We start from the raw sequence: 24,690 nt of genomic DNA, 5'->3' as shown, positions 1-24,690 counted from the left end.
TGCGACTTGGCGACATAGGTTAATGAAATAAAATATGATTTCCATTCTTTGTTTATACAGTTTCACGAATATCGGTTTATGCACAGGTCCTTAATCATTCATGCTAACAACTGTTTCACTGTTCCTCCGTCGAGGGGGTAACACCCGACTACAGTCGGTGCTCTTCTATTCAGATTCGGAGGTTTAAACCCTCGTTCCATTGTCATTTCACATCATTTGTTTCAGTTAACTGTCATAGTATTCACTATAGTTTGATTCACAGGTAACTGTTCATTAACTGACAGTGTATTAACCTCGCTAATGAGGTTGGGTTGAGTCCGTTACACAGTAACCAGACCTCGGTTAATGCTTCCTTATACCAGTATTCAGTCTTGCTTAATATTTCTGTGTATCCTTCTTTACCGAGTACTAGCCCACACCCTGTTCATTATTTGACAGTCTGTCCCTTACTTTAAAGTTTACATTTGTACATGTATGCTACCCATCGTGACAGTGTCTAAGAAATAAAAAGACATATTTCCTATTCGACTACTGTAAATTTCAATGCACATTTATTTTCAATCAGGGACTTCACAGTTTGGAACCGTACCTGGTTGCCAATGTCAGGAATGGTTTTTCAAACAAAACAAGTCACCTGAGCTTTAATTCTGCTCGTCCACCCAGCCATGAGATCCATCCCTCAGACGGAATTCTCCCCCCGAGCCATCTTGCAGGCCTCAAGCCCTCAACAGGATTTGTGCACTCTCTGTGCCTGGTTATCTGGTCCTCACCAGACTTAACCACTTTTCTCTTTTTTTCTTTTCTTTTTCCTCTTCTTGGAAAAGAATCTCTTCTGTCTGTCCTCACAGCACAGAACCCCCCCTCAGTCAGGACTTTTCCTGTTTTGGAGGGTAGTTTCCATCAGTTATCATAACTGATCTCTTTCTTTAAGATCCACCTCTTAGAGGCTGCCAGCATTTTAAGAAATATTTAAATTACTTTAATAAAAATAGTTTGTCACAGTTTTGTTTAAAACATAACAACAACTGTATTACTGTCTTTTACCACAGTAAACTTTTCACAATTACATAGCCTGGGGTCATTACATCTCCCCCTCCTGTGATTGGACATCGTCCCGATGTCTGTCACCCTTAAACAAATTCGGGTAAGCTTTTCTAAGGAGTTCCTCATCCTCCCAAGTGGCTTCTTCCGGCCCATAGTGCTGCCACTGCACTTTAGCTTGGAAAATAACCCGTTTCCGTAGCTGCACTTCTCTCCGGTCGAGAATGGTCAGTGGTTCGACCAGAACCTCGCCTTCCGGCTCGACCTGCAATCAGCAACAGATTTAGTTATTTTCTTGTTTCGGAACAAAGCTTATCTAGAATGACCAGATTAATTCTTACCCGAACATTCTGCCATTGAATCACATGTTTAGGATCGTAGACGTATTGTTTTAATACGGAAACGTGAAAAACATTGTGGATCCTAATATGGCTTGGTAGGGTGAGTTGATTCGCTACCGGCCCCACCCTTGCCAAGATTTGGAAAGGACCAAAATAACGAGGTGCAAGTTTGGCACACCCGCTCCACTGCAAGGTACTCCTTCTGGGTTGGATTCTGACAAACACATGGTCCCCAACTTGAAATTCTTTGAACCTTCTCTTTCGATCAGCAAAACTTTTCTGTCTATCCTGAGCGGCTTTTAAGTTGGTACACACCCTTTTCACTGTTTCTTCCATTTCGTTGAGCATTTCAGGACCAATTCGTAACCTATCCTCAGGTCCACCCCAACTTGAGGGTGTGCGGCACTTTTGCCCATACATGACCTCAAAAGGACTCAACTATGTTGAGGAGTGATACCCATTGTTATATGCGAATTCGACCAGGTGGAGATATTATCTTCCCATTGGGTTGGCTTCATCATAACACATGCTCTCAGCATGTCCTCCACAACCTGGTTCACTCGCTCCGTTTCGCCATCTGTTTGGGGATGATAAGCTGTGCTAAAGTTCAGTTGTGTTCCCAGTTCAGCAAACAATGTCCTCCAAAAGGCTGATGTAAACTTAACATCACGATCAGAGATGATTACCTTCGGAAGCCCATGCAATTTGAATACATTTTGCATGAAAATATGAGCAATTTGTACAGCCTTATATGTTGATTGCACAGGTATGAAGTGTGCTGCCTTATTCAACTTATCCACTACCACCATAATGGAATCATTATTTTTCTTCGTTCGCGGCAATCCGGTTATGAAATCCATGGAGATAGTCTCCCATTTCCATTCCGGAATGGGTAAGGGTTGTAGCAGCCCTGCTGGATGCAAGTGCTCCGCCTTGATCTGCTGACATTCTAGACATCGTGCTAGATACTCAACTACCTCTTTCTTCATTTTTGGCCAGTAATATTCCTTACGAAGCGCGGTAACCATTTTCTGGTATCCCGGATGCCCGGTGTAATGGCTGATGTGGAATTCGTCCAGAATCAACTTCTTAAGACTATCTTCATTGGGTACATACAGTTTTTTATTAAAATACAACATTCCAGCATCATCTAGTTCATACCCCTGTTGTATTTCCTTACCAGAAAGTTGTTGTATTTGCTGTTTAATTTGCTGATAAACAGCATCTTGTTCAGCTGCTGTTTTTATCTTTTCAAATAGAGTGCTTTGCCATTTACTGACCGAAATCTTGCACACGCATTGTATCTTTCGACTTAATGCATCAGCTACTCGGTTCTCCTTCCCTTTTAAATGCTTAATTTCAAAGTCGAACCCGCTTAAGAAGTCGGCCCAACGAGCTTGTCTCGTATTTAAGGTGGGTTGGCTGAAATAATTTGTTAGGCTGTGGTGGTCTGTTAGCAACAGAAATTTTCTTCCCAAGAGATAGTGTCGCCACATTTTCAGGGCATGAATAACAGCTGCCAGCTCCAAGTCGTAAGCAGAGTATTTCTGCTCATGTTCCTTCAGTTTCCTTGATTCATATGCAATGACTCTTCCTTCTTGCATCAGCACTCCTCCCACACCTTCTTTACTTGCATCAGTGCAGACCACGTAATCCTTATTAGGATCAGCTATACTCAATACAGGTGCGGTGGTGAGTAAGTGCTTGAGCTGTTCAAAGCTCCTTTGGCATTCTGAGGTCCACTTAAATACTTTTCCCTTCTTTTGTAAGGAGGTGATAGGGTATGCTACCCTAGAAAAACCTTCGACAAATCTTCTATAATAACCCGCTAACCCCATAAAGGACCAAATATCTGCCACGTCCTTTGGTATAGGCCACTCCATTATAGTTCTGATTTTCTCAGGATCTACTGCAATTCCTTCCTTTGTGATTACATGGCCTAAGTATTGTATCTCCTCCTTGAAGAAGTCACACTTACTAAACTTTGCATATAATTGATGTTCTCGCAAAGTTTGCAACACCAATCTAAGGTGTTCCTCATGCTCCTTTCTTGATCGGGAGTAAATCAGAATGTCATCTATGAATATCAACACAAACTTGTCTAAGAACCTGTGAAACACACTGTTCATCAAACACATGAAGGTAGCAGGTGCATTGGTCAGACCAAAAGGTAGCACCACGAATTCATAATGCCCATACCGCGTTCTGAAAGCGGTCTTAGCGATATCCTCCTCTTTAATTCTGATCTGATGGTAACCAGATCACAGATCGATTTTAGAGAATACCGTCGCTCCCTTCACCTGATCAAAAAGTTCATCGATCCTAGGCAAAGGATATTTATTTTTGATCGTGAGCTTATTCAGCTGACGATAATCAATGCACATCCGAAAAGTTCCATCTTTCTTTTTGACAAACAGCACTGGGGCTCCCCAGGGTGATACACTGGGATGGATGTAATTTTTATCTAACAGCTCCTGCAGTTGCATTTTTAATTCTGTTAGTTCTGGTACACTCATACGGTATGGTGCCCGTGATACAGGTGCTGCCCCCGGAATCAGTTCAATGGTGAAATCCACATCCCTTTTAGGTGGTAATCCCAGTACTTCCTCGGGAAAAACATCTACAAACTCCTACACCACCGGAATGTTACCCAACATGGCAGTTTTATCCTTCTGATTAGCGTAACCCACCTGAATAGCATAGATTTGACATTTCTTCTTGATGCATTTAGCTAACTGAGTTGCTGTAATGGGTCGAATCTGTACAGGATGTTTGATTCCTTGTAACTCCTGCTGCTCCCCACAGTCATCCTTATAGTAAATAGTTTTTGTCTTGCAATTCACTAAGGACCAGTGTTTCTCCAGCCAATCCATCCCAATCAGGATATCATAGGAACCCAACGGTAGTACATTTAAATCTGCCACTATTGGCTGTCCTGCTATGGTTAAGGAACAATTATTTACTTTGGCCAAGACTCGTCTCTTGGCTCCTGTAACTAATTGGACCAGCCACGGGTTTCTGAACTTTTCAGCTTGTAGTTTACACTGTTCTACTATTTTTGGGCTAACATAACTTAAAGTAGCTCCTGGATCAATAAGAACAGCTATAGAAAGATTTCAGATTTTACCTTCGAATTCAACCATAGATGGCTGGTATTCCGCTTGTCGGTCTTCCAAAGCTACATTAATTCTGGGTACACTGTGTGCCACGTCCCCAACGGTCGATGCCTCGTGAATTTGAGATATCTGGTCTGTCCCCTTTCGCTGTGGGCAGTTTTTAACATAGTGAGGTCCTCCACAGCCCCAGCATTGAACTGGCGGTCTGGTCATCCCCTCACCTTCTGGTCTAACAGGTTGCTCATTTACTCTAGATTCGCTCATTGGCCTAGATCGGGGCGCATTCCTTGCAACAGATCTACTATTTAATCCTTTACCAGCACCTTTACTCCCACTGCTGCGACCTCCTTTGCTGCTCCCAACCATCCGACTGCTTCTTTTCTCATTCCATCTTTTGTTTGAGGTGTCCCCCTTCTGCTTACTCTGTTGGTAGCAGATCCTTGCTTTACGAATAGCCTCATCCATGGTCCTAGGATTGTCAAACTCAATCCTTTCCCTTATATATGAAGGTAAGCTGCTCACAAACCTTTGGACCTTGGCTTTCTCCTCCTTGATGTAAGGTACATAACGTAGTAGTGAGGTAAAGCGATTAATGAACTCGTCCATTGTCTACTGTCCCAATCTTAAATCATGGAATTCCCTTGCCTTTTCATCGTAAAAGCGTTCAGTCAGGTACCTTTTTTTGAAGTATTTCTGAAACTTCTCCCAGGTAATGGTCCGTTCGCTTACCCCTTTGACAATTTTGATTTCCTCCCACCACAAGGTTGCCTTACCTTGTAACTGGAAAATAGCTAATCTTGCCTTCAGGTTATGATCATACTCGTACAACTGAAAATACTTATTCATATTTATTAACCAAGCTTCAGCGGCTTCCTCCTGTTCGCCATCAAAATGCGGGGGTTTAATTTTTCGAAACTCTCCCTGCAGCTCCATTTTCTGTCGTTTCGAAGTTTGCTGTTCTGGTACATTATCAGAATGATCCTCCTTGCCTTCTGAAAGTTCAGGTTCCATCTGATAATTCTGTTCTTCTGTCATCCTCTGCTGTTCCGCACTGGGGTTGGATAGAGGGGGATTTTGCCTGTCCGACAAACTCTTCAAAATTCTTTCTTATTCCACGGTCAACCGCGCGTTGTCCTCTCGCAACCGTGCCATCTCATTCTTCAATTCCTGAACAGTTTCCAGGATTGCAAGGTTGGTACTTCGTGTTTCTGCACCCAATTGTACCCACAGCTCTGGATTCTCTTGAGGGTTACTGCTGGTTCCTTGCATTTTGTCTCTTTTCTGGCTTAACTGTTAGCTGTTGTAATTCTGTATTTCACCCCAAATAAACAGACAATGGTTAAGTACATCATTATCTTGCATATGTATGCATGGTGTTCCCTTCTGCACAATGAAACATGTTCTACTTTAGGCCACAGTGTTGAAACTCGGTTCTGATACCAATTTGTCACACCTATATCCACATATACATAAAAAAAAAAATTTAATGTATGCCTAACCTAACAAGTTAACGATACACTTTATAATATTCCTGTTTCTTTTATGTATACACATTACCTTAACGACCCTACACATACATTACACAATATATATTGTCATCGGTCATATATTTATTTCTGTTGACTTTGATTTTCCATATACCACGAGGCATTGTAATGTATTATTAGCTGGGCGTTGGGTGTAAACCCTGCCCTTATGACAGAACCTAGCTATAGGTTATCAACAGTAACATGAGTTAATATGGCGCGGCCCTTGATGGTCCTGCCGTAGTATTTACAGGTGCCAACTCATCTTTGTCTTTAAGACAGCCGTCCTTACCGGGGCAGGTGGCATGGCCTGGTTCCCTTGGCCATGTGACACCTTGGAAACGCAGATCTCGGTTCTATCGCTTTTGGTTCCCGCCTTGTTTAGACGGCTTGGATCCCATCCAGAGATTGGATGGACGAGAATCATCCAAGGGTTCCATGTGATACTTAATCGTCTCCACACAGACTCTGAGCTCATTTTCACTTGCGGTCTTTCCGGACCCGGTTCAATGCTCCATCTTCGACTCAAATTCACCAACAACAATTCTTCGTTCTGCAAATGCCTCAGAGGCCACGAACCGCCTGTCAACAAACCCTCAAAGGTACTGGCCAATGGATATTCGTTCTACAATATTATTTAACTGTTCTGGTTACCACGGCGATTTCTTAGGATCTTATTCCCTTTCCTTGCCATGATGTGCAGCTGAGACTTGCTACCTCTCAGATGGAATCGGGATAGCTACACACAGCGACGCAACCCTCCGGTAAACACAGGTATGTATCGGCAACCTATGTTCTGTTTATATGGCAAAGTGAATAGAATACTGGTCATAATTTATAGTTTCGTGGTTTGGTGCAGACCACTGCCCCAACGCGGGTTTCCTCGTTTCAATCGCTGGGTATTCTCTGAAGAGAACCCTTACCATTTTCCTTTGTTATGTAGACTGGTCGTGACAGTGACTTCGCTGGATAATTCATTACTCACAGCGAATTCCTGGGTTCTTTATACTCGTGTTACGTTTTTCCATTTGATTAACAATGCTGCCCTTGAGGCAAGCTTGATACACCTGCTCTTATCCATATGGTTTGCAGATCTGGCCTTCACGCACAGATCTGGACATGAGGGTTTTTGGGTTTTTCCCCTTATCGAATGTGTACTGATATTTTCCTTTTTAAAGCTTCACCGTTCGGTACTATTTGTAATTGTGTACAGAGAATAGACTCCGTCTAACCCTCATGGTATTATTTATGCCTGTAGTTAAATGATTCTGACTCAGCTTTTCGACATTTGAAACAGAGCATGGAGTTTACATTTTGTTGCTGATTCTACTTGTTTTCATAACGGCATTCGCCTATATATGGTCAAGTTATGCTAATAGCTTTGGTTACACGCTCTGAGATTTCTATATGCTCTTCTCTTTATGGAAAAGGTTGCACTATATGCATGCCTGCTGTTCTCTCTTTACTGTTATCACACAGGTTTCCTTGTTTTAACATGAATATCTTCTTAACGAAGTTGCATGCACAGAATGGTATTGTTTATGTATACTCGTTGTTTCTCATTTTATCGCTCTAAATGCATAGAGTTTTTATATCTACATATACTTTCTGTACTCCATTTATAGCTCTTAAATACACAGGGTTTGTATATTCATATGTTCACTGTGTTCCATTTATAGCTTTGGATACACAGGGTTTATATTCATATCAAGTCCGCGAGTACTGCGACTTGGCGACATAGGTTAATGAAATACAATATGATTTCCATTCTTTGTTTATACAGTTTCACGAATATCGGTTTATGCACAGGTCATTAATCATTCATGCTAACAACTGTTTCATTGTTCCTCCGTCGAGGGGGTAACACCCGACTACAGTCGGTGCTCTTCTATTCAGATTCGGAGGTTTAAACCCTCATTCCATTGTCATTTCACATCATTTGTTTCGGTTAACTGTCATAGTATTCACTACAGTTTGATTCACAGGTAACTGTTCGTTAACTGACAGTGTATTAACCTCGCTAATGAGGTTGGGTTGAGTCCGTTACACAGTAACCAGACCTCGGTTAATGCTTTCTTATACCAGTATTCAGTCTTGCTTAATATTTCTGTGTATCCTTCTTTACCGAGTACTAGCCCAGACCCTGTTCATTATTTGACAGTCTGTCCCTTACTTTAAAGTTTACATTTGTACATGTATGCTACCCATCATGACAGTGTCTAAGAAATAAAAAGACATATTTCCTATTCGACTACTGTAAATTTCAATGCACATTTATTTTCAATTAGGGACTTCACAGTTTGGAACCGTACCTGGTTGCCAGTGTCAGGAATGGTTTTTCAAACAAAACAAGTCACCTGAGCTTTAATTCTGCTTGTCCACCCAGCCATGAGATCCATCCCTCAGACGGAATTCTCCCCCCGAGCCATCCTGCAGGCCTCAAGCCCTCAACAGGATTTGTGCACTCTCTGTGCCTGGTTATCTGGTCCTCACCAGACTTAACCACTTTTCTCTTTTTTTCTTTTCTTTTTCCTCTTCTTGGAAAAGAATCTCTTCTTTCTGTCCTCACAGCACAGAACCCCCCCTCAGTCAGGACTTTTCCTGTTTTGGAGGGTTGTTTCCATCAGTTATCATAACTGATCTCTTTCTTTAAGATCCACCTCTTAGAGGCTGCCAGCATTTTAAGAAATATTTAAATTACTTTAATAAAAATAGTTTGTCACAGTTTTGTTTAAAACATAACAACAACTGTATTACTGTCTTTTACCACAGTAAACTTTTCACAATTACATAGCCTGGGGTCATTACATCAGACAATATCTGCTGCCGACAATAGTGGCTGTCGATCCCGAGAAAACACACATGAATTCGAGATGGGCTGCAAATGCTTCATGGCCAGTGGACTCTTTTACAGAATACATGGCTGTCCGCACCAAAGTAGGCTGCACCCTATCGCCCGGAGAATCCCGCGTTGCCACCATAAAAACTCATTCACTGGCTGAGACCTGCATAAATAGACATCCAACAAAACTCATTAATTTCTTTGAGCAACTCCTACCTGTAATAGGAGAAACGAAGTTAGGATAAACAGCAGGTATGAACCTCGATGTGTTTGCTTTTAATTGAACAACTGAGTTTGACATAATTGCTGTGGTCTTGAACAGTTATCTATGGGACCACTTGCAATCTAAGTGTAATATAGGGGTTGATATAATTTAATAGATTTATAGGTGTATTTTCCTGAAGACGAGACTGTTTGATCCAGTGGTGATATTCAAGTGCTGGTGGAGAATTTGACTGTACTGGATCAATTTCCAGATCTGAAATTGATAGGGGAGAAAATGGGTCTTCAAAGTAAACTGAAAGAGTCTCGTAGAAAACTAAGGAAAAAGAATCAAAGGAGAAATGCAAAATATTGTTTTGTTGAATTGAGTGATGTGTTTCAAGTTGACGCTGATGGACTAGTAGCTGATCAAGATGCAGATTTGGAATTTGGTGAGATTATTAAATGGTTAAATTTACCGTCTTTTTCAGGTATGAATTATGAAATATGGGAAAATGTAATGAAAACATTATTATGGAAGGTAAATTTACTGGATTATGTTGAAGATGTTATTAATGGTAGTGGAGATGCATCAACATTAAGTCTTCTAACATTTGCATTAGATGATAGCATCATACTCAGCATAATATATGAATATAGAGAGGTTCTTAGTGCAAAATTCTTATGGGATGTTTTAGAAATTAAACATTGTTTGAATGAGAGCAATGATGTTGAAGATATTGCTCTTCAAAATGATCCCATATTTGATTGTGAAACTAAAGATGCAAAGATGGGTAATGAATGTGTGCCTGTAACTGAAACTTGTGATAATGAAAACACATCCATTATTGTAGAACCTGAAATTTTTCCAGATGTACAAATTAAGTTTGATGAGACTTATATACATCATGATGAGTGGATCAATTTGATGATTGAAAAACATCTTATTGATGAATTACTATTTGGTGAGAAGGAAGGCCTATCCTCACATACAAATCAAATGCAGAACATGCCTGCAGCAACAGAAATGAGTGAAGAGTCTGAAGGCATAACTATGTTAGTAGAGAGGGATGAAGCAGTGAGAGATGGAGAAATGGAAGCTCTTCTGAAGGAGAAGGAAGATAAAAGAAAATGTGGTCCTCTTTATAAATCTAGCATTATTTTTTGTGCAGATATTGGGAGACAAGAAGAAGCAATTGAAGAATCATAGAACCTGCAACATCAAATGCAAAGAATGTTAGTATATACTCGAAGAGGAGGAAAAGAGTTCATGTGTTCCTTCAGAGGGGAAGAAAACATAAAAAGGAGGTGAAGCTCCATCATTTTTTTATGGGAAAGAAAGTGAAGATGAAGCTTCATCCACAAATGAACAAGTATGGGCTCTGCTGCAAGAAGACAAAAATGAAAACTTTGTTACCAAGTTTTTTTCATGTTTTAGTTGTAAGCCTAGTTGAGACTAGACCAATAGGCGTATTTTGTTTTTCAGTACCCTTTCTCCATTAAGGGGGAGTGTTAGAATTAATGGAGAGAGATACAGCTAGTTGTTTTAAGGATAGGATTTAGATTCTAATCTCAGACCTCAGATCCTACTATCTAGGGAGTGGTTGAAACCACCTTGTTAGTGTGAAAACCTATATGTACTAGGTTGTTCTCCTGATTGAATATAGTGTGTGTATGAGTGTTTGTACACTCTCCAGGGATCTCACCTGGAGAGCCAATTTAATATATATAGTTTAGTTATATACTAGAATAATAGAGAAATTTTAGAAATGAGTAGTTGTTGACCTGTGTTATATTCCTTTAGTTGTAAGCTAATGTTGGTATGATGAATATGAGAGTGATGGGTAGCCTTTCAATTTGAGTATTGTGCTGGATCACTATTTCCATTATTTTGTTTGGATTATCTTTGACCTTTACTTTTTAATATTGAATATGAAAACAAGGAGGAGTGAGGGAGGATCCTATAGGAAATTCCTTAATGGTGGAAAAACATGTTGAGAAGAGTAGACAGATCCATCTATAAGTATAAGAGATGTTACAAAACTCATAGGAAAGATACAAATCTAAGCATGATCAACATAGAGAAGAGAAGTCATTTAGGGTGGGAGACAGAGTATGGTTACAATTGAACAATGAGAAAATACAAGGTCTTGGTAATGAAATCAAGGATCTGTGATATTGCCCCTTTGAAATAATAGGAAAGATTTGAGATAATGCATATAGACTTAATATACCCCTCTACATGCAAATTTACTCAATGGTGAATGTAGAGAATCCGAAACTCTGAGTCTTCCATTTTGGATAAGGAAGAGGAACAATTCCTCTCTTGTGTGGAGAATTTGTCATTAGATGTTCAGGAAAAGTTGATAGAGGATATAGTTTTCGAGAAGAGGTCCAAAAGTATAAGTCATGGGAAGCATGCCCTTTGGTATATTAAGTTGAAAGGATAGCTTATGGTGAGGGCTAAATGGTAAACCTAGGAGAAGGTAGAGGAAAAATATTTTCACCTCATTTAGTAGATTTTTTGGGGGAAAAAAGCCTCCCCAAATGGGGATGTATCATCTATATTTGATCATTATATTTTTTATCATCCACCTTGATGCTATTAGAGTGGAAAAAATGGACGAATCATCTCACATAACAATTTTTACTCGTGGGTCCTAGTTTAGTGAAATTTGGGTTTGAAACCCTCTAGAAGTCATTCAGAGAATTAAATAACATTTTTTGGGGGCCAATTTTTTCAAGTGTTGCAGCCCCTCTCTATTCTACACACATATATGTTTCCAATGACTTAAGGATCATCTAAATCAATCTATATATGCAAAATTTATGTCACCTGAAAGTTGACCTCCATGTTTTTTACACCATGATTTGTGAGGATGTCATGTCAACCCCCATTACTCATCGAAAACAGGATATCTATTTGATCGTGATGAATAAAAGTCTAGAAAATTAAATATTGTAACTCTAGTTAAGAGTTGAAGGAGTCAAACTTAACCACTAGTAGGCTATTATGATATGTCATAATAGGGCTACTCAGAGGAAAAGTCGTTCCATTTTATTCGAGTGTATTTTGTTCCATAGATGAGAAAAATAGCCAAGAGCATAATAAAGAGAGAGAGAGAAAAAATAGTGATTATGCACTGTAGAAACCCATAAGCCATATATCTCACTCCTTTGTATTTAGATTCATTTCCATTCAAAGAAAGATAGGTTTTCTTCAAGAAGGTTATCCTAGATCATAGCCTCTCTTATTATGGTTGTAAGTGATTGTATTTTTGCTTGTCATTTGTTTTCCACATTTTACATATTGCATGCATGAAAATGGTAATTTAATAAATTGAGAAGTCTTAGAAAAATAACCCTTCTCGTATAGATTTTTGATTTTAACGATAATTTTATCATATTTACCGTGATTAACTGTCTAGTGAAATATCCAAATCTATTTATAAATCACAAATTTTAACGATATTTTCCTAAGATCACATTTCCCTGTGCCCAGAACTTCACTATCTGAAATGTCATAGAAAATATATTGCATTGAGAATGTCATGATGACCTATTTGAAGCACCAAAACCATAGCTTTGTATGCTCTGATATCAAATGTGATGATCAAAGCAAATAAAATTTAGAGGCGCACACCATAAATCCAATATAGATCACAATAGGAGAAACCCCTAAAAATACACAAATACATTCATATATACGAAATACATGTTTTGTATAATGACTACATGATCCTTATATATGCACACCCACACATTGCACATGTGGTCACTTCATTATTAGGCTAATTTTATTACATATAAATTTACATATTACATGTACTACATTTAACCCTACATATGACTCCTCTTCATGTTATATCATATATATCTAACCCCATATATCCCCCCCTCAGGGTCATACCATTGGATTCTTCAAGCACACATATAGATCATGAGGCAATATTTATAGACCCATGTGCATCTTTTCATATCACACCTCATAGAAAGTGGTTTTACAAGTATGAAAGATACAATGGTGTTGATGTTTTCCTAGGAGATGAATTCACATAAAGAATCAAGGAATGAGGAAAATTCATGTTGAAGTTCATGGATTGAAGGATTAAAACACTCCATAATCATCTAAACATCACATGATTGGATGTAAATTTGATTTTTATAAGTAATGTGACTGATCCAGGTGTAGAAATGGTGTCTAAAAATGATACCTACAGGATGGTTCAAGGAGAAATGGCATTATTGAGGATAATTATAATTGGAACTCTATATAACCTCTTTAGAATAAATATTAGTGATGGGTGCAACAATTCCTTTTTTCTTTAGAGGGAAGTAGAAGAACAAACCCCTATTGTCTCTGGAGAAAATACTATGCAGTGGTGTCAAATATTGGAAGATATCAAGGAGAAGGGCATTCAAGTATTAGATGGTAATTTTATGGTAGCTGGTATGTTTAATTATTCTATGGATTTTGATTTCTATAAACATTTCTTATATGGGAAACATGTTCAAGTAAGACTATCCTCTTACGCTATGCTGGTAGAGGGAATATTATAGCTAGTGCATAATGATATATTTGGATTTGCATCAGCCTCATCACCAGGAAAGTGTATGGCATTTGTCTCATTTGTAGAAATCTAAAGTCTTGAACAAATTTGAAGAGTTTAACTCTGTTATAGAAAATCAGGAAGAGAAAAGAAATTAAGGTGGCAAGGACAAATTATGGTGGAAAAATATTCATGAATGAACTAAAAAAGTATATAAGATGTGTGCTATAGGAAAGAAGAAGACTGCTTCATATGCATCCTAACAAAATGTAGTTATAGAAAGGATGAACATGAAATTGATGGAAAAGGAAAGGAGCATGTTCAATGGTAATAGGTTAGGATAGGAATTCCAAGTAGAGGTAGTGGACATTCTGTATTACTTGGTAAATAGATCACTCCCATCAACATTAGATGACGAGAGTCCACATGAGGCATAGATTGGTAATAAACACTTCGTTAAACATGGAAGGATATTTAGCCTTGGTTCTTATGTACATGTTTGAAAGGAAGTAAGGTAGATAATAAACTTGATAGTGTGTCTTTATTACATATAGAGATGATATGAAATGTTATAAGCTTTGGAACCCAAAATCTAAGAAGGTTGTGCATAGTTGAGATGTGGTCTTTAAAGAAATGAAAAATGTTTCCAAACAGAAAGTCCAACCAAGAATGAAAGAAGTAAAAAAGATAGAGTTTCAATTGAAAGATGATGAATCATTCTGGTATTGAGGAGATTAGTTGAGACAAAAATTCAATGAGAAAGGTATTATCCACCTGATTTTCATTCTTATTTTGTTTTGTTTATTACTAATGATGACCCTATAATTGTTAGGGAAGAGATGAATGCAAAAAATGAAAAACTCTAGAGAAAGGAGATGGATGAAGAAATGACAACTTTGGACAAAAATGAGACTTTCTATCTCATGGATTCTATAACTAGAAGAAATTCGCTTAGCAACAAAAGAGTTTAAGAATAAGTTTACAAAGAAATACAAAACTCCCCAAAAGAAATTATTTTTGAGACACAAATCTAATGTCAATTGTTTAAAAACCACTTTTATTAAGTAGTTGTTGCAAGTATATAGGGATATTAGATTTTATAACCTCCTTATTTATTTGTAAGAGATAAATCATAAACTACAATGTAAGAGTTTGTTATGCTGCTATATAGTTTTCAAAAGCAGTATAATTACATAACACATATTAAAGTGTACCTCTATTGGCTTTGTTTTCAAAGGCGAGAAATGGGATACTGCTATATTCTTGCCTTCAGTAAATGTCTCAAGGTTATTCAATGTACTAGATGTATTAAGAACGCAAAAATAGTCACCTCAATTATTTGAGGAGTTTGAAAACAGTTTCAAATTCTTTCATTGCCCACAAATATTGGTTCTAGGACCTTCCATAAGACTCATGAGTCGATTTATGCAAGTTTTAACCAGTGAAAGGGTTTCCCAGTAGTGATCAAATTTGAAGGGTTGGTCTTAATTTTATTTGGAAGGGCATATATTTATCTTACTTTTCAAAGATGAAAAGTTAAAAATAAAAATTGTACTTCTATTAACAAGTGTATATTAAATAAACCTTTTATAAAAAAATGCCAAAATGAAATGGTGTCCTAAATCTCTAAAATTCAAAATGTGGCTACATTAAAATACTATAAAATATCAATAGAACTTGGTAAATAGGCAAACATTTTTCTCAAATTCTATTAAAAAAGGTAAAGATATGTTTTTTCTATTCATTAGATGATCTTCAAAAGCATTTGAATTTACATCATTGAAAATATAAATCTATTTTCACAATGGAAAAGGTTGTTTTAGTTTCCATTTGTTTCTAATTTATACTGTCTATTTTGTTAAGCTTGAAGAAATTTAAGGCTAACCAAATAAACAAATATATACCTTCAACAACCAAGGGAATTGAACTTTTCTCTTAACATTGCTAACACTATCAATAGACTTTCATCTCCATTAAAAACATCAAACTCTATAGATTCAAAAATTTATGTAATTAATAAGAAGGTTTTCTATATCTAATAGGGAAATATTGTAATATGTAATACACATCTACAATGTTGTTGTTGTATGGCTTGGTTTATCATTTTTCTTCTTGTTTGAAAATGGCTTTCAAATTTGGTCCTAACGAATTCAATCTTGGTTGATGTCTTTTTCTAATAATGCATTTCATTTTGTTGATGTTTTTTTTCTAATAACATTGTTTCTTTTCGTTAACAATTTAGTTTAATTTTTCTATGATTTCAACATCTCATTAAAGACCCTTCATAGCTAGAGCTACATGGACAGTCACATGCACTGCTTATTTCCTAGATGTTGAATGGAGAGAATGAAGCAAGAGACACAATAGTAGTTGTATGGATAGCTATTGGCATTCTATATCTTTTGGGAAGACCAACAAAGGAAAAATAAAATTAAGTTGTAACCCTTGTAGGCAAACCAATCTTCAGTTGTACGGTTATTAATAGAGTCATGGAGTTTCATTTTAACACTTTAGAGTTCTCCCTAGTTCAAAACTCTACATAAATTTTATGGGAAGCACACTTATTATTTCTCAATTTTTTTATATAGTATTAATTTGTATGCTTTCAAAAACTAGAGAGTTAATAAAGAAAAACCCTTTTAAGATAAGATGATAAATACAAGGTTTTAAATAAAGCTTGATTTTATAAATGATATGCTTAATAGTAATCTTGATTACAATAAGCTCAAATGGAAGCAATGCTAGGGTTTTGTAAGCATTCTGGTTGTTAGTCACAAAATCATCTAAAAATAGAAAGGAGATGGTAGTAGTTATTTATGATAGTATAAAAAACATTCGTGAATCGCTAAGTATAGTTACCACCATCTAATGGGGTAATTTCATAATTGAACAATCTTGTCTGAATGGTTAATTGACAAGAAAGAAAGAAAATATTGCAAATTAGAAAAGAAAATGAAGATATAACAGAAAATGTCTATAGTTATGATGTAAAAATGTCAATACTATCACTTTAATCTATTTTTAAGCTCGATAAAAGTACATCTTTAACTAATCTATTTCATTTATTACTATAAAATGAAACCTTATTCATTTATACCCTCTAGTGCCGCAGAAAGTATGTTCTCTATCCACAACTTGGCGAGCTAAGGTTTGGTACTTTAGGAATGATATTTTCGTCTAGTAGGATCTTTTCGGGTTTTATGTCACAGTGAAGAACCTAGTGCAGGAATTCGTTGTGCAAGTACCCAATGCCTCACGTCATGCCTAATGTATCAGGTAGATGGTAGTAGTTATTTACAAGATGAACAAAAAAGGTTTATGAATCATTAATTGTAGTTATCACTATCCAATGGGGTTATCTCATATTTGAACAATCTTGTGTTAATAGTGGGTTGAGAAGAAAGATTAAAATTTTACAAATTAAGGAAAATGGAGATACCACAAAAAATTTATGTGGTTATGATATAAAAATGTCAACACTATCACTTTAATCTATTTTTAAGCGACGGAAAAGTATGAAAAATATCGTTTCAAATCATGAACTGGCCATTGATTGGAACTGTGAAATAGCTTTCCTTTTTCGACACTAGCTTCATAAGATTCAAATTGGGACCATGAAATCGCTTTCCTTTATCGACACTAGCTTCATAACTCCCCTTCCAATCCCCTGGAAGATCGAATATATGAAAAACTACGAAGTGAAATGCTTCAATGGATTGATTTTTGAGAGTTGAGCAGAGAGCCAGCTGTAATTACAAGAAAAATTAAATATAAGGAGACACAAATCCACATCAAACCTTTGGGTTGAATGGAAGGATTAACAGATTCTGTTTGATAAAGAGTGTAACCTCGATGGTTCTCATTTCACAACAATTTCATCATTTCCTCCTCTAGAAGGGAAAAAATCCACTGAAATCTTCATCGATGCCATGATGGACAATATAAAGAAAATATAGAGTCCACACATGACTATATAAAGATCAATCAACCATTCCATACATAATAATTTTAATCAGTTCTCCCTAAATCATTGAACTAAATGAAAAGCCAGGGAAATGAAAGTTGAAAATTAAAATTGAGAATTAAAAATACTTTGCAAACTTGTGTTGCACTTGTAGTAAGGTTGGGATTGTAAAGATCAATGCAGGAAAGATTCAACAATCTACCTCAATCATCGTGAATTCTTTGTCTTTTGTCATTTGTTTCTTATGAATCTCTAATACCTTCAAAAGATGCCCTTGGTTCACATATATCAATAGATAGCTACTCTCTGGTATTAATGAATGCCAAAAGAAACCTATGTTATCAATGAATACGAACAGAAACCTCAGATCAGGATTGCCAACTCTATAAGCGCTGCCATTATGATTGATGGCTTAGGAATGCATGAACAACCTCCATTACGTCCCATTGCATTTCTTTAGTGTTGCCAGAACCTCGTGCAGTCTTTAAAGTGTTACATCAATCCGAGAACTGGAATTTTCCAAAATGTCCTAGGGACATGCAACCCTTCATAGGACATTTTATAATATTATTTAAAATTTTAAAAAAACTTGTAAAAATCAAAATTTAAATTTCTTTTGACTAGTAAATTTCGCTAAGCACTTCTGACGTGCTAGAGGGCTTTAGAAGGGCTGTGATGGGTTCAAATTTAATCATTGTTCCCGGGTTCCAAGGCCGATAGGATGCAACCTGCTTTTGTGCTGACAACCATTGATTTTGTCGAAGAGTCGACTGTCCAGGGAGCATGTGCAGGACGTGTTTTCTTCCGATCGATTGCCGCTATTTTCGGCACGAAATATGCATTGCCATTTCCTATGATATGTGTAAACTTTGCAGGGCCATATATAATTTTATTACCACTCTGCACAGAAGACAAACAATTAATATTCTTAATCATCATATGCTTCCTCTGGACATTAATAAATTGTTGGTTTTTTTAGAAGGGTTGTAAATTTTTTTTTAATGAATATTGGAATTTGAAATTTCAAGATCACTTAATTGAGTATTGTAATTTCAATATTGTAAGTCGGAGAGGTATGGTTTATAATGCAGACGTGACATCATTGAAAATGTTTAAGTTGGGGAGCTTAAATGAGCGTTTGCGTGCTACCGTGAATGCAAGTTTGTTTAAAATATTGCAAAGGAGATGGATAACTTAATAAAAAAGCATTTTGCCATAGCTTTTTATTTTGGCTTTCTTATTATCTATAAGAGCAAGATCAATTATATATATATTTCATATGTCAAATATTAAAATAAAATTTATTAAAACATTCATTTTAATTTTGAATTTTAAGGGTAGAAAGATCACATTTTTAAAGTGCAAATCTTTCATTGATACAAAATTTGACAACCAAAAAATTTATACTTTCAGAATTTAGTAAATAGAAATTAAAATAAATGTATATCAGTAATATTTTTTATATTTATATAAATTTTACATATTTATATAAAAAAAAAAATACTACTATTTTTAAAAAGCTTTTTTACTTATTTTATAATTTTAATTTAATTTGTTAATTGACTATATATATATATATATATATATATATATATATATATATATAATTTATATAATTTAGGGAAAAAGATTTTTATTTTTTATTTTATTTTTATGTTTATTGACTAATTATTGATTATATGTTTTGAAATATATAGTTGAAAATATAACTTATTATTTTTCAGTTTCTCTCTTATATATATATATATTATTAATGGTTATGATAAATTTTGGTGAATTGATAATTATACATATAATGTTTTTTTTAATTGTTATGATAAACTTTAGTGAATTAATAAGTTTGAATAATTGATTTTCACTATTATATTAGATACAATTATCACATAAATACAAAAAAACTAATTCATTAATAATTAACACTACCACTATTATACCAGATAAATAAAAAGAACCTAAAATCCTTAAAATTCTTTAAAAAAATTACATAAAATTAACTTTGATACAGATAAAAAAAATCTTATATTATAATCCTATTATACATAAATAAATCCTTCAAACGTTAAAATCCTTCCAACGTTAAAAATAAAATCAAAGATTCATTTAGTATCCTCGTGAAAGAATACTGGGAAGAAATCTTATATTTCTTCGTTTTACATTTTTCTGTTCACAATGTTTAGCCGTATTAAATCTGGATTGACTTTGGAAAAGAAAATCTTCCACATTTCTATATTAAATTTTATATTTCTTCCTTATATGTTGTTTATTTATAATTTATATTGTTTAAGTGTATTAAATTTCGGATGATTTTGGTTATGAAAACCTTCCATAATTTCATATTAAATTTTATATTTATTTTGTTATATATATTTTTATTTATATTGTTCCCATATAAAATATGGGATGAATCTGGATTAAAACGACAATATGGGATGAATCTGGATTAAAACGACAATTTATGGTTTATTTTGTATTTAGTTTTTAAAAATAAATATTTAGTTTTTAAAAATAAATATTTATTTTTTAATATTAAAAAAAATCAAATATTTTGTTGAATTATATCTTGAAATTTTTATTGTAATTTTTATACAAGATAATGGTTTTGTAGATAATAACGTTGCATATTTTATGTCATAATTTAAGGATATGGTTGTAATATTAATGCATTATTTTTAGATAATTTTGTAGTGATTTTTTACTCTCAAGATTTGAAAAAATAACATATTTACTATCAATCACTTCTCACCCTAATTTAATCAAGTTTTTGAATAAAAATGATATGAGTAAGATGTAAATAAAAGATATTTACTATTAATTACTTCCCACCATATTTAATTATGTATTTGAATAAAAAATAGATAAAATAAAATGTTAGTAAATATATTTATCCAACATTATTTGTCACCATTACTTATGTTTATGGAGGACTAAAATTGTAAATGTGTGGATTTATTAGTGGTTACTACCCACCAAAATTTATGCAAATCCATGTGCCTAGCAAGCAATTAAACTATCCATTATCTCAATTTATTAGTTCATTTTAGAATAAAACTATAAGATTACATTTATCTATCAATCATTACTAATTTAGCTAACATTAATCAATTTAAGTTATAATTTTTTATGCAATTTTTCTTACAACATACTTTTTAATTTGAATAACAAAGACTTTATTGCCCGATAACATTTATTTAATATAAAAAACAATTTATCATTTCATATATTTTAATATAAATTTAAAACTAGTAATTATATTTTTGTAATGGTTTAAAAATATTTTTATTAACAACTTTTCCTTAGAAGCATTCACGAATCACCTTATCTCAAATTTACATGATAATGATATTTTGGTACTCATCAAAATTCTATACAATATAATTACTTTGATAGGAATTTTATTTTGAAATAAAGTTTCTTGGATTTTAATTTATAATTGTTAATAAGTAAATTAAAATTTTATAAATCTTATTTATTATTAATAATAAATTAATTAACTTTTTTCAAAGTTGACTTTGAAAAAACAAACAAACAGCTAAAAATTTAGCAGCCATATAAATGCGTTAGCTACTTAAATTTAGTGGCCATATAAATGCGTTAGTTACTTACAAATTTAGTAGCCATATAAATGCTTTAGTTACTTATATTTCACTTTTATTTGTCAGATCATATCACAATCTAATTGCGTATCACAATCCAATTGTTTTGCGGGTAAAATGTGTCGTTTCACCTCGACAGACAGAGAATTGCTAGTGTATTGACATATGGACCTACTCTAGCTTAAGCATCTCACTGCCTCCATTATCCATAGGGTTTCTTCTCTGAATTCGTGGGTAACATCAATAACCAGCTGGCCGAACCCATTGGATGATTTTTAGTGTTGGGACCTGTTGTTAATTGGGTATCACACAACGCAATCAATCTGGTCCGTAGTCCTTGACATCCTCAGTAATTTGCGTAGAAGATAATCATTATTGATTGGCTGACGCACGTACCTACACCAATTTGAGTCGAAGATAATCATTATTGATTGGCTACGAACGTACCTACAGCAATTTGCGTTGAAGATAACAATTATTGATTGGCTGACGCACCTACCTACCCTCATCAGGGAAGGAATTTGACCAGCAAATTGTTCATCATCCAGTGATTTACTCTTCAAATACCGCCGAGCTTATCTCGATTGCAGGTTACATAGATTTATTGACGTGGCTCACTGACCCCTCGTTTCCGTTATCGTTTTCGTTTACGTCCCATAGAACTGCCGTATAGAAGTTATTAAGATTTTGCACATCAGGTGGCATGCATACATGGAACATCCAGCAGCTACGATATGCAACATAAAGCATCCATGAGCATCTTGCTTCTCTAGTCCTCCCGTATGACCGTCACATAAGCATCCATGGAGCATCTCGTCCTGGATCATCTCTGGAAACGCGGTCCCACTCATTTGAAATTTGAAAGTCATACATAGCGCCTTCCTTGAATATGGCAGAGACGGTCTTTCATGTAATTTGTTTCTTCTTTTTTTTGTAGTATGTTAACTACAAGTTCAAGGTAGGCATGAAACTAACATAGGTCTTTCCCAACCGCGGAGATTTGAGGAAAGACAGTAACCACTCCGCGTGTTGGTGAATGCAGCGATAAGAAGTTTATGAACAGTTTTTTGGTTGGTATTATAAACCATTTGTGGGTAAAAAGTTTCATCTGTGTTCAAATTTTTGGAGGAGTCACCCATACACATGTAGTATAAAAAAATATAAGTAATAAAAAACAAGTCCCATAGCTAGAATTTTAGTATTTGAAATCTATTCACAAAGAGTACCCAGTATTATTACTGTTTTGTATTATAAACCGTTTATTAGTAGTGGACTTTTTTTAGTATTACAAACAGTTTGTTCTTGCATGTTTTCTTTCGATGGTATATTAAATAGTAAATACTTTATTTCTGTTTTTATTTTTCAAAGTTATTAGCTAAACAGTAAATTGCTTATTTCTGCTTTTAGTTTTTGGTTTATAAATTTTTATTTTTTATATAGTAAATACTTTATTTCTGTTTTTATTTTTCAAAGTTATTAGCTAAACAGTAAATTGCTTATTTCTGCTTTTAGTTTTTGGTTTATAAATTTTTATTTTTATTTTTTATATGGTACTGTATAAACAGTTTGTTTGTGCCGAGATGTTTTTTAGGGTATTACAAACAGTTTGTTCCTGCCTATTTTCTTCGATGCTATTATAAATAGTAAATACCTTTAGCTACTCCTTGGCTTATTTCTCTTTTAAGTTTTTCTTTTTCTTACAAATATGTTTCAAATTCGGGTTTTCCAATGCCACCATGCTCCTATGTCCCTAATGACTATACTGTTCCTGAGGCGGAGTCACTTGCTGTCACAACTTTCAGTGATGGGAGTGAGAAAATCTACCCCACAACCGGTACAAAATATCTCTATTTCCACCTCACCTATGGCTATCCATTGGTTTAATAGTATGGTCGAGAAAGCTCCGATTCAGGGCTCTCAACTTTCAACTCGCACTCTGCCAAAATGAGATTGCTCCACCGGGTATAGATATTTAGGTCGATAGGCCTTCCTATGCATCAACAATCGTCAACGCTTTTACCCTGCTCCGTTAAATCAGGTGAGGCACTTTCAACCATTGATTTGAAGTGTGACTACTTTTTCCAAATATCAGTTGAGTTGCCAAGATATTTTTACTGCTTTTCCCATTTTTTATGTCACTCTTGAAGATATTTTTACTGCTTTTTCCCGACGATCTCTTTATTAATATATTGATTTCTATATTGTATATTTTTTATTTTCCTTATTAGTATATTTTTTATTTTTAGAAAGGATCACTTGCATGTTCTCTATTCTATCGCCGCTTTTTTTTGTTATCAATCTTTTTCGTAGCTTTTTTCTTAGTGGGCACATCCGCATGTGTACAACTGCCCATTAGCCTATAATGATCGCATTGTGGGTTAAGCCATGGAATTTCCTTTCCTATCTAGACTCAATGGAGATAGGAAAGTCCATGAAGAGTAGGAAAGATGGAATTTTCAGCGTGAAGAGCAAGAAAGTCGAAGAGAAACTCCTCGGGGCCTTGCAATACTTCACCAATTGGGAAAACTGGGACGAATTTTTCAAACTCCACTCAGACGAGCCCTTCGAATGGTATGGCGACTGGAGGAATCTTGCGAAGCCCCTCGTTGAACACTGCGGCCTCAATTATACTATTTCGAAAAATGGTCGGCCTCGACTTCTCTTCTAATCGTGTGAACATTTTCAACAACCCCCAAAACATATATATATATATATATATATATATATATATATATTCTTGAAAATCTGTTATCTCACACACCTTTGTGCGAAGTGAACACATTATATTAATAAAGATGGAAAATCTTGTGAACAGATTAGACGCAATTGAAGAAAATCACAGAGAAATGGCTGCTGATGTGACACCTCAGACGTCCATGGCAGCATGTGAGTTAGCTATTTGTTCTTGATTATTGCATTCAAATTTCATTGTTCTATTTAAACATTCGTTTCTCTGCTTTCTGTGATTTTTGTCATTCGGGAGAAAGATTCTTAGTTTCTGCACACAGTAATGATATATTTTGTTATGATATTGGGCAGAAAGAGACTTAGTTTCTGGACTCAGTGATGACGTCGTTCTCGGGGAAGTCATTCCTTGATTCTGTCGGGCAATGCCATGGGATTCCAGGCCGGTCCTGAGGTTGTTGAGTCGATCGTGGGGCAATGCTATGGCGGATCATACCACATTATTATATGATCGTGTTTATAACGCGGCTGCTATTATCTCCCCAGGTGAGTTCATTGTATTGCGTATTTTTCAGTCCAAGAAATGCCTCAACAAGACGAGTTTGTGTGTGTGGAATCCCTCTCGTGGTATGGAGAACGCACTTCCACCACCTCCTAATGCGGCATTTGATTTTGTGTTTGTGTGCGACGGCGAGGGCTTATATTTGTTCATTCCAGGCATTGTAAGAGAAGAACGCAAGGTTTGGCATAAGGTGTACAAAGTGTGGTTGCTCAATTTAAGAGAGTTCAATGTTGTTTGGAAAAGACTCCTCTGCCTGCCAATGTTAGGGG

This window comes from Pinus tabuliformis, chromosome 8 (genome assembly GCF_031772625.1).
Source record: "Pinus tabuliformis cultivar Carrire ecotype Pingquan chromosome 8, CPIR1, whole genome shotgun sequence".
NCBI classification, from domain to species: Eukaryota; Viridiplantae; Streptophyta; class Pinopsida; order Pinales; family Pinaceae; genus Pinus; species Pinus tabuliformis.
Note: the sequence above shows the minus strand (reverse complement) of the source record.